Below are 11,509 nucleotides of genomic sequence, written 5' to 3' on the forward strand. Positions count from 1 at the left end.
TTGATAATTTTACATTTTAATACAAAAGAAAAGACCAGATTCATGTAAAGAAAGAGAAAAAATATATAAGTTAACAATTTTACACAAATTAAAACACTGAACTCTGCAGGCTGATGTGAGTTCTCTTCATTGTTGAAGAATTAATTATCCCACTTAAAGCATCAAGTTAAAGACAGTATACACTTAGGCCAGTTTGTTGGATATACAATTACATTTTTAAAGAAAAATACTTTTTCGTTTACTCTGACTTTGTTTTTTTTGAGTTTTTTATTTTTAGTGTTATCAAAGTTACTATTTTCCTTCTCAGCAGCTTGTTTTAAATATATTAGTATTCACTGGTTAACTGGTCATCATTAACTTCACGCAGACTCTCTCACTGGTACATTTTCATCTTTAAATCACTTCTTGGTCTGCTGCCTTCATACATCTCCTCCAACATGTCTCTGCGTGAGTGCAGCTACGGCGTGCGCTGTCAGGACATTATTACCTGCAGTGTCCCCTCAGTGTGTACTTGGGAGAAGGCGGCAGAAGGGCCTTCTCCTACTCTGCTCATGTTTCCTGGAATATCTTGTCAAAAGACCTGAAGCTCTCGACCTCTCTCTAAGTGTCTTTAAACATCTGTTGAAGTCCTGGCAAGGACCAATGCAGACATGTTCCTGTTTTTAGTTTTCTACATTCGCCTTATAATCCAGCTGTTTTTGTTACTTTTTGCCATCTTATTTGTAAAAATTTTTTTTTAAAAATCTGTATGCCTTTTTTGTAATTGTCCATTGTGTTCATCATTCTTTGTTGAAATCAAGTCTCTCTTGTAAATGAGTCCTCGAGGCTCAATGGGATTAACCTGTCTAAATAAATGTTTGAATGAATGAATGGAAATACCGTATTTTTCAGATTATAAAGCGCATTAAGCAAAACAAAAACAGTCAAGTCAAACTTTATTCAACTCCTTCACAATAACTCGGCATTGTTCAATCGCACCACATAAAATTGGTTCGAGGTCAGTAAGCACAACCAGGATTAATACATAAGGCTCACTGTCGATTTTTGAGAAAATTAAGTGATTTTAAATGCACCTTATAGTCTGAAAAACATGGTATTCCAAAACGTTCTGGTGGTTTTGAGACAAAGATCACGCTGTGAGACTGAAAGTTGGCTTAAAGTAGCTAACAAACCACTACTGTGATGTTTTGCACCTTGTATTTGTAATATCCTTCACATATTTGAAAATGACAGGAAATCTGCTGAAACTAGCCATTTTCATTGTTGGTAATAATTTAAAAAAAGTTCAGTTTTTTGTTTTAGTTTTGCTCAAAGTCTGAAAGAGCTGCTGCAGAGGGACCGATAGGCCACATGTGGTTACAGACACAATCACAGAAGAGGAGCTTCATAAGATGGCCCGTTCTACAAAACTAATTTCTGGCTCAGGACACACACACACACACACACTTTCCTGAATTATTCATCCTCTGTTTCCCTGCTGGGGTCTTTAATAAGCATCTTCAGCCACACGTTGATCATTATTAACATGACAATAATGAAACGAGGCTGATTAAATCTGTGCTGGACCCGACACCAGGGACCAGCTGGGTGAGAAAGGTGATTAATCTTTGATCAATAATTAAAATGAATCATCAGTGCACAGAATATACATATTTTAAATTATTTAAAAATATGTTTTTAGTTGGGAATATATGCGTTAGTTCATTCATTAGTTTTTAACGTCATCACCTGCTAATGCTAACAGTTACAGCGGGGGTGTTTCTCAGCTCCATCTGTGATTAGGAACATAAAGTAAAACTTTTTTTAAACTTTATTTTTCTTTGCAAAGCCATGAAAACAATAACACCAAGAAACACTGTCACTGAAAACAAACTGTAAAAGGAGAGAAAGGGACAAATAAGAAGAATAAATGTCTGCTGGAGGCGTTAAAGGCGTTCTTAGTCTGTACAGAAAAAAAGATTTTGAATAAAAAATAAATAAATGTTCTTAATATCTTGAGTTGACAGTTGGTTTAAGGTAACCAGTTTTGTTTCATTATCTGGAGAAATCAGTCCGTTTTCTCAGAATTGCATGTAATCTTGAAAAACGAGCTTTGTTTTCTCGTGAAGGATGATTATGGTGCTAAAATTAGATTTTTATTTATTTTTTCAACCACTGGATTGGAGTTCATTGGATTATACCAGATGTTGTCATGAGGCGATTGTTACTGTTGTGATCAGTTTCAGTGTGAAGTCATGATGGTCCTACATGTGACAGTTAGAGCTTGAGTAACTGACTGTCCTGCGCTCTGAATTAAATCTTTAAAAATAAATCTTTGTTGTGATTTTATCTCTTTATTTAGCTCCGTTAGCTTTCGGCTGTTAAAAGGACAAAGTTGTGGTATAATGATGGTCAGAAGTATCATTAGGTCAGGGGATATCAAACAGACGTCTTATCAAGATTAAATTTATATCCTTCTCCACGGCCGTGACTTTTAAGCAGACTGATCTGACCACACTTGGACGCCTGCAACACGAGGCGGCAGCTGAGGTGGCTCAGTTGGTAGAGCTGCTGCCTCTCCGCAAGAAGGTTGTCGGATCAAATCCCTGCAGGAGACCTTTCTGGGTGGAGTTTGCATGTTCTCTCTGTGCATGTGTGGGTTTTCTCCTGTTTCCTCCCACAGACCAAGAACATGCATGTTAGGCTGATTGGTATCTCTACATTGTCCCTAGGTGAGAGTGAGAGAGTGAATGGTTGTTTGTCTCTGTGTCCCTGTGATGGACTGGAGACCTGTCCAGGGTGTCCCCCGCCTCTTACACAGTGATGACTGAACACGGGCACCAGTGACCTCCATGACTCGAAAAGGAAGAAGCTGGTGCGAGCCTTTATCTGAAGACGAATTAAAAAAGAAAAGTTGCTCATTTTTAATCGTACAGTTAATTAGCTGCTGCTTCAATGCTTTCTGACGCTGCAGAAAACACTGTATTATGTCCCTAAATGCACCGTAGTGTTGGCGGCTGCTGGCTGAGTGCTGCAGGTGGTGTTTAATACGACACGCGTTCAACGTGACAAGTGGATCCACCAGAGAGTTTGAAGAAGAGAAGACTCATTTGGAGAAGCAGCTGACCATGTCCCGTTCCACACAGAGCAAAAGAAGAAATACTGTACGGAGGTGCTTCATCCAGGGGCGATTCTAGAATCTGACCTTTAGGGGGGCTTAGCCCTCCAGTGCTGACAATGGCTCTTGGCTTGACAAACGTGGTGATCATTGGCGTTGGAAGCATTCATGATGTGGGGGTACACACTGGTGGTGGTGGTGGTGGTGGTGAGGAGTCTGGGGGTTTTACCCCAGAAAATTTTGAATAAAGTAGATGCCATTTCCCGCATTCTGGTGTATTTTAACAGGTTGATAAACATCTATGTTTACCTACATAAACACTTGATTCAATAACTATTTTAGAGAGCATGGCACAACAAGAAGTAGCACTAAGCTAGCAGGTGCAATACAGACGTGCTAGCTAAGAAACTAGCGTAGCGCTCTGCTTTGCATGACACATGGCGTTGGCGTTATCGTCTTTTGCATTTGTTTCAGACTCAGTTTAGGTTTTGGAAATGGAATAAACTGTATTTCTCCCTCTAAATCAGGGCTATTTAACTAAACTGCTCAGGGGGGCACAGTTACTGAAAGCCAGCAGCTCAGGAACCGGCCATCCGACGATTAAAGTCACAATGCAAATAAACAAAGTTTTACAATGATCTGTTACCTTTTTTTAAATTAGTTTATTTTGTTGCATTGAATCAAAAATGCAATAAATAAAACCCAACCCCCCAAAAAACACAACAAAAAAACGTTATTTTATTTTATTTTTCAGGGGTGCCGAGTTAGAATTTAAGGGTGCTTGAGCACCCCCAAAAAGAGGCTAAAATCGCCCCTGGCTTCATGCATGCGCTGCATTTGAAGAGGTTTTTGATGTCGGCTTCATCTATTATGAATCAGCTGACATTTCTCTGATGACACGTCTCTTCAGGGGGATGGAAAGAGGCACATGGAAAAGACAAACACCGTTTTCTCTCCAGGTTTTTCTCCAGACGAAGGAGTCTCAGTCAGACGGGGTGAGAAAACAAAACGTACACAGGGAACCAGACGACGAGTCAAAATAGTTTATTAGAGAACAGGATTCGTAGTTGAGGCACAACCTCACACAGAATAGGCACTGAACTACTGCACTGGAGTCACAGCAACAAGTTGGTCTGAAAACCAAAGCCTGCCAGCCACACGGCTACAGCAGCCGAATCAAGACGGAACAGCCGAACAAAGAGAGCTCGTCGTTTCTATTCGTCATCGGGCTGAAGAACAAGTCCATGATGTAGAATCACCTTCTGATTTTAGTGCCAGACATTTCCTCTGTGTGGCACGAAATGCAAACACAAAAACTGGCTTGTTCAAATAGCATAATTTGCAAAAGGGATGACCATAAAACAAACAAACAAAAAACCAGAAGCACATTTAGAGCAACACATTATGTATTTGACAAATTCTGTACTGGGGGAGGGGGGACTCAATGCTACGCATTTCTCACAGCTTCTCCACTGATTGACTGCAGTTAAACCTTATATTAACCTTATATTCTACACACAAATAATACATCTTACACAAAGGCAGATAAAATACAGATTAAGTTGAAAATGATCATAATAGATCCTTTCATTTAATTTATGTTCAGTCAATTTGACCCTCATGGTCACAGGGATTTTATTTGTTATATTTTGAGTTATTTCTTCATTATTCTCTTTAGTTTAAATAATATATTTTAAATAAAAAAGAGAATTTACAACTTTGTAACACTGTAAAGCAACGCCATTCATTTATAAATCAGTTAAAACGCACAGTTTGAACATTAAGCCGCTCAATATTTGGACAAATCAAGTGCTGTACTTTTATTAAAATTTCTCTAATTTGAAATTTTTTTTTAAATTAGTAAGTAGATAATCGTTATGAGCGTCTGTAGATGGAAAGTGTGTTTCTAAATAAAACAGTTTTTAATTTAACAAAGCGTTAGTCTGTTTCATTGTATAAACAGGGTTTTAAAACTGTTTTATAAATGATGGGCAATTTTTACAAACTTATAAAAAAAACTTTTTACAGCATTAATAGTCTTTAAACGGGGCTCTTTTGTGATGTAGTACTGCTATTAAAAAAACCACAATAGTACCTTAAACATCACATCTTGATATGTATTAATTTCTTATTGCAGTGTAGTTCAAAGTGGGGGGCCGCGGCCCCCGGGGGGCCGCCAGGGGGCGCTACGGAAACCCCAGGAAACTGGAGACAATATTAAAAAAAACCGCAAAAAAAAAGAAAGAAATGGTTATAATAATAAAATTGCCCATTAGGACAATTTGTATCTGTCATTTCCAGATAAACACACTTGAGAGAGGTTAGATTTCTTTAGTTTTGTTCTTCTGGTCAACAGTTTGTTGAAAAGTTGTTTTTTCAGAATATAATAGTGTTTAAAACATGTTAATAAGATTTTTATGCTCAGTAACTGTAATAATTAATAGAATATAGTGAATCAAAGCTAAAACATTCTAAAAATTGATGTTTCTTTACATATTTAAGGACGTCTGCAGTCCATGAAAATCTTCATCCGAATCCCGAGGGGGGGAACAATACATGACTGTTTCACAGATTAAAATGATCTGACAGCCGTGCTGTAAATAGTCTCCTAAAACATTAAAATTAGCGTTTTAAACTTTTGCAGAGACTGTCGTCAGGATTTCACTGAAGTTGACTGTCTCGCATGAATTAATAAAGAATATTGCACAAATGTAATCAATAGTGAATAAGGGTTTTAGTCTTATCAGCTTTAGTTCAGCCTGAGTCCTGCTGCGTCACCTGAGGGTGAAGTTAGTTTGTCTGAGTATTCTTACTAAATAGTGATTACGTGTCGCATGGGAGTTATTTTAATATAAAACATAGGGGTGAAAATACGCACTTTGAATTTGAATTTACATAAATAAAAAAATAAGTTATGTTACACTTTGCAATATAATGTATCATCTGTGTGTGTCCAGAACATCTCATTTCTCTGTTTTCTGTCTTTTTCTTCATTTTGATCAACTCCGTAAGAATCACAGTTTAACACAGAGTACACAGCAATACCGAGGAACCACAGCAGTTTACCAACTGTCTCCCATCACTGCAGGGACACAGCACGACACGGTGAAACAGAAGAGAACAGCAGGAATACTCTGGGTTTGTTTTCCCAAAACATTTGTACAAACCAGGCTACACTTTGACACAAGTGACAGAAAGCGCTGACGGTCAGTGATGGTCTAAAGATGTGCAGTGTCCTGGCTCGTTCTCAGAACAAACAAACACACAGATTAGGGGTGCACGATATTATCAGCATGGTATCGGTATCGTATCGGTATCGGGCGATATTAGCGATAAAGTTAAATATCAGACATCGACCATTCCATCATAATAACTCACCGAAATAAAAGGCGCTGTTTTATTTTATTTATATATATATATATATATATATATATTACAGAGAGAGTAAATGTCCTGAATAAATTTGACAAACATAATCCAAGTTGATGTGTTGCATCATTTTCAGTCCCCTTTTTGACATCTGAATTTGGTAGCAGGCCAAATGGACAAAGACCATGCAGAATAATGTATTTTAATTCCACAGCAGAAAAAGCTATGTAGTCTCTGTAAGTAGGTCTAGGATAAAAAAAAAAAAAATCAGTATTGGTATCGGTTATCGGCCAAATAAGTTTTAATATATCGGCATATTCAATATCGGCCAAAAATTCAATATTGTGCATCCCTAAAACGGAACATTTAAAATCATTTGTTAAACATTTAAAGAAGGGAATGCAAATGAAATGGAACCCCTTTGTTCTAAATTTACCTTATTTTTCTAATCATGTGACCTTTTCACAGACTTTTCTTCTAAAATGCACAAGTACAGTTGTGTTCCTACTCATTAAATCTGACCCCAAAAAAGTTAAAATAAATACAGATAAAAGGTTTGAAAGCTCAATCATCGAGGCAAACGAATCACACAAAAGAGCATTAAATCACGTCACCTGGACTGAATTTTAGGGAGAAACGTTTCGTCTTTCGTCTGAAAGACTTCATCAGTCTGAGGCCTGCCAACAAGATCCGTCTTATAAATAGCACCTCGTGGATGTGTTTCAAGTCAACCTGCTTCCAAAAAAACTGGCTTTTCACATGAAAAAAAGGAGGACCATCTGTCCAAAATAATAAATCATCGTGCATAACAATCAAATGTTTTAGGCCAGAAGGTCATCTTGCTACTCACAGAAACAGCCTGAGGTCACCTGGTCAAAATGGTTCAGTAAAAAGATTTGAAAGCTCAATCATCCAGGTAAATACATCACGAACAAGAACATGAATGGACAAAATGAATGATCCATTTTGGACAGATGGTCCCTTTTTGCTTGTGTAAAGCCAGTTTATGGGAATTGAACAGCAGACTGGTTTGAAACGCATGAATAAGGTGCTATTTATAAGACAGATCTGGTTGGCAGGCCTCAGACTGATGAAAGACTAAATGTTTCTCCTAAAAAGAAACTGTCCAGATCACGATTTAACCTTTTTTTTTTTTTTTTTTTGGTGATTAAAATAAATGTTTTCCTTCTGCAAATGCATCTATTAATAACGATCTGGACATCACGACACGTCTGTCCCCTCACAGCCTTAGTCCACAGCACAAACAGCCGAGGGTGGGCAGTATAAAAACACACACATGAACAATTAGGAACAAGAAAAATATTAATTACCTAATTTGTCACAGTCAAGGAGATTTATTTTGTGAACACACGCCCAAATAAACAAATACAAGATCACGTGTACTCATTTAACAAGACCATTTTGCTACCAGCGGGTGTTGCCCAGGAAACGGACTTCAGGTTACCTGAAGGAAAAGACTACAGCAATTTAAACAAAAGGAAAAAACTGTATTTGATTCATTTAACAATACCGAGTGTGAATAAATACCCCTCTCACACACATGAAATGAGATTCTTCTTGTTTTGTCAGAACCTGAGTCGGTGGGCCTCGTCTTTGTGGATTAAGGCACAACCCATGCCTAAACCAAACAGGACCTTGAACGTGTCTTTAAATGAAGCGGCGTGTCATTTATTAGCAAATCTGATAAGTAACGGTAGAAAAGGCAACTGTTGGGGGGGAGTTACGCGAGCACTTTGAATGAGCTTTATGTATTTGTTTTTAAGTCTGCGATGCTTTGAGTTTTAAGAACCTGGGATGTGAAAAATAAATTATTTGTGCCACGTCACGACCGTGCACGATGCGACCTGTGATGGTCCTGTCCTGTTTAATAATCGAAAATCAGCAGGTTTGTTTCAGCACACAAGCATCCACTATGAAATTTTTTTTTTTTTTTAAGTCAAACGTGAAGTTAGGTTTGTGCATGAACTTCATGTCTTACAGCTTTTATTCAGGCTGCACTTCCTGTTGTCCGTCACTATTGTTTTCTCTTTAGTGACACCTACAGTTCAGCAGAGGAACTGCAGCAGCACCGGTGGAAACGGCAACAAACACTAAAAATGTGCTCAAAGCAGCGTGAACAGCTAATACTCAAGAAAAAAATGGTTAACGTGTGTATTTTTTTAAAATAGTATTGAAAATCTGTTGCTCACTGCTGAGTTAATCATAAATACACCTGCTGCTGACAGGTTTATTTATTTTGCTCAAAGCCTCGTTTTTATGTACGATTTATCAAATAATAATCTGATAAATGATGTACCTCAACAAATGACAAAGGACAATTCCTTAGTTTTGTTACATTATATTAAATGTGAGGATTAAAAGTAATAGCTTGATTAAAGGCTGATCACATGGTATCAAATTTTACTGCCCATGTACTTTGAATGAATCGGATCTTTGGTGTTGTACTCGATACAACTTATATCGCCACAAACCATGCACAGCTCCACTGAAAACCTGTGCAATAATTTCGGAGTGCATGTTTGTAAAACTTACTCTGGTTTAGCTGATTTATGAAATTGTTCTGCACCGTTGCACCCATGCAACAAGTGTTTCTACTTTGTACACATTTCCACTTGTTTGTACATCATTTTCTCGTGGCCTGCTGAAACAAATACAGCATATAATTAGCTGCTACCTGCACCGAAGCATCCTCCTTTTTTGTTCTGCATCACAAACTGCTGTCAGAAGATTTCCCCCCGCCGAGTAAACAGACTGGCACATGCGCCCCACGGTAAGCCAGACAGGCATGTTTTCAACTGGCAACAAATTCAGGTTTTATAGAGCATCATCTCAGTGCAGCATTCTGACACTGACAGGGTAAGAAGGAGAGAGAAAGAGGTTTGAAAAATAAAAAATCTCGACATCTATATGAGGGAACTAGCTCTGGCAAAGTCCCAGAAGTTCATGGCAGCTGCAGGGCAACATGTAAAAGGGATGGGGAAGCTAGAAAACCAACAAAGGAGGCAGTGTGCAACCCCAGACAGCTCCTGATGATAGGTGTGAATTTGCATTTATACACCCACTCTGAAGCAGAACAACACTCAGGAAACCACCAAGCGACACGATGATTGCACATGCATTTTGGACGCACATACAGAAACTGGTCAGACGGAGGAACCGTGTGCGTCAGAGCTGAACTAATATCCCTTGTTTCTCTTAATTCGAGAGACGTCGTGTGGAGAAAGTGATTTTATGCTGTTTGAGCTCATGATACAGCCTGGAGGTTCTGTTTTCGTATATTCAGTAAGAGCAGTTTTAAAACTAGTCTCATCAACCCCATGCATGTATTTACTGCCTCACGTGTGAAAAGCAGACAAGTTTAAATATCACCCAAGTGTTGCTTTGTAGTTGAAACGGTGGTGAAACTCATGCACATCTACAGAAACTGAAGCTCGGGGGGGCGGGCGCTTATCCGCTAGTCAGAAAGTCGGTGGTTTAATCTGATCGTTCTCCCCAACATGTCTAAGTGCCCCTGGGCAAGACACTGAACCGCAGGTTGACACCGATCTGTATGTAAATGGTAAATAGACTGTACTTGTATAGCGTCTTTCTATCTTATCAAGATACTCAAAGCACTTTACAACAGAATCTGTGTCTTCATTTATTCATTCATATAGCACTCTACTATGTCTATAATCAGAGCTTTATCACATTCATACACTGATGGGACACACATCGGAGGCAACGATGAGGTTCAGCGTCTTGCCCAGGGACACTTCGGCATGTGGCTTCTGGTGGAATCGAACCCCCAACTCTTGCATTGGAGGACGACTGCTCTAATCACTCAGCCCCCACAATAAATGTGTGGGTGAATGTGATTGGTAAGGCTGGAAAAAATGTGGTCGAGCAAATCTATTGAAACTGTAGATGCAGCTCTCTGCAAAACGTATGGAGAAAAAAAAAAACAAGTTGTACGACAAACTGTTTTAACAGCATTTGTTTATAACGATACATTATTAAAAGTAACTGTAATTATGTATTTTGTTTTATTCAAGGTATATCTTGTGAGCTGCTTCTGCTGCTGACTAGTTGGTAAACAGAATTCTCTAAAATGTGCCATGTTCATGATGGTTCTCAATTTCTTCCCTTGAGTTTCAGATTCAGCCTGTCCTTGTGATTTTGAACACGCCCCAAATTCACGTGACACGTTCTTTTTCTCTAGATATTCAGTAGTCGCAGGGGTCCTGAACCCATTTCAAGAGCTAAAGAGCTGTTTTGACACATGCATGAGAGTTCTGATGGAAAACAAAAGTCCAGGCAGATTATATGTCTTGATGTGGCTGCCTAGGTGGATACAAAGTGGGCCGAGGTTTCATATATTAGCAATAAGCAGTGCACACACAAATAAAAAATAGATTTTTCAAAAGGCGACCGCTCAGTTTGCTGGTCAATTGGTCAGCAGAAAAATGTGTTTTCTCAGAAAACTGAGTCAATGATGAGCTGGTTTCCAACAGTCGCAGCCCAGTGAGACGACACTTTAAGGTGAAATAAGCCCAATCAAAGTTTGCTTTCTGAATTTTCATCAGTGCATCTTGTTGCAAAGCCTCAATGCTCCTCAAACATAAAATACTGCCTATAACATGTTCTTTTTATGTTTTATACCAAGAAGGCCACTACAGTCGCTCGCTACTTCGATGCTCGACTTTCGCGGACTGGCTCTATCGCGGTTTTTCAAAGTAAGATGAGAAAACAAATTGTGCACGACACATGATTGTCAACTTTAATATCACTCACATGATTGAGACAGTACTGGATACTGTACAGTAAAAAGTTAACGGAAAATAAAATATTTTGGACGAGCGCCGCCATTTTAGTTTTCTCTCAATAAGCCTATGCTGTATCCCCCGCTCCTAATGACTACATTTCCCAGAAGCCAACAGTGCCCCACCCAGAAGCCCCGGTGCTGTCTACTGAAATACTAGAGGGAAAGTTGATCTGATCGGAAAAAGTTTGGCGCTTATTACAGTGACTCTGGCACCAAGC

Source organism: Nematolebias whitei, chromosome 11 (genome assembly GCF_014905685.2).
Source record: "Nematolebias whitei isolate Nwh7 chromosome 11, NemWhi1, whole genome shotgun sequence".
NCBI lineage: Eukaryota > Metazoa > Chordata > Actinopteri > Cyprinodontiformes > Rivulidae > Nematolebias > Nematolebias whitei.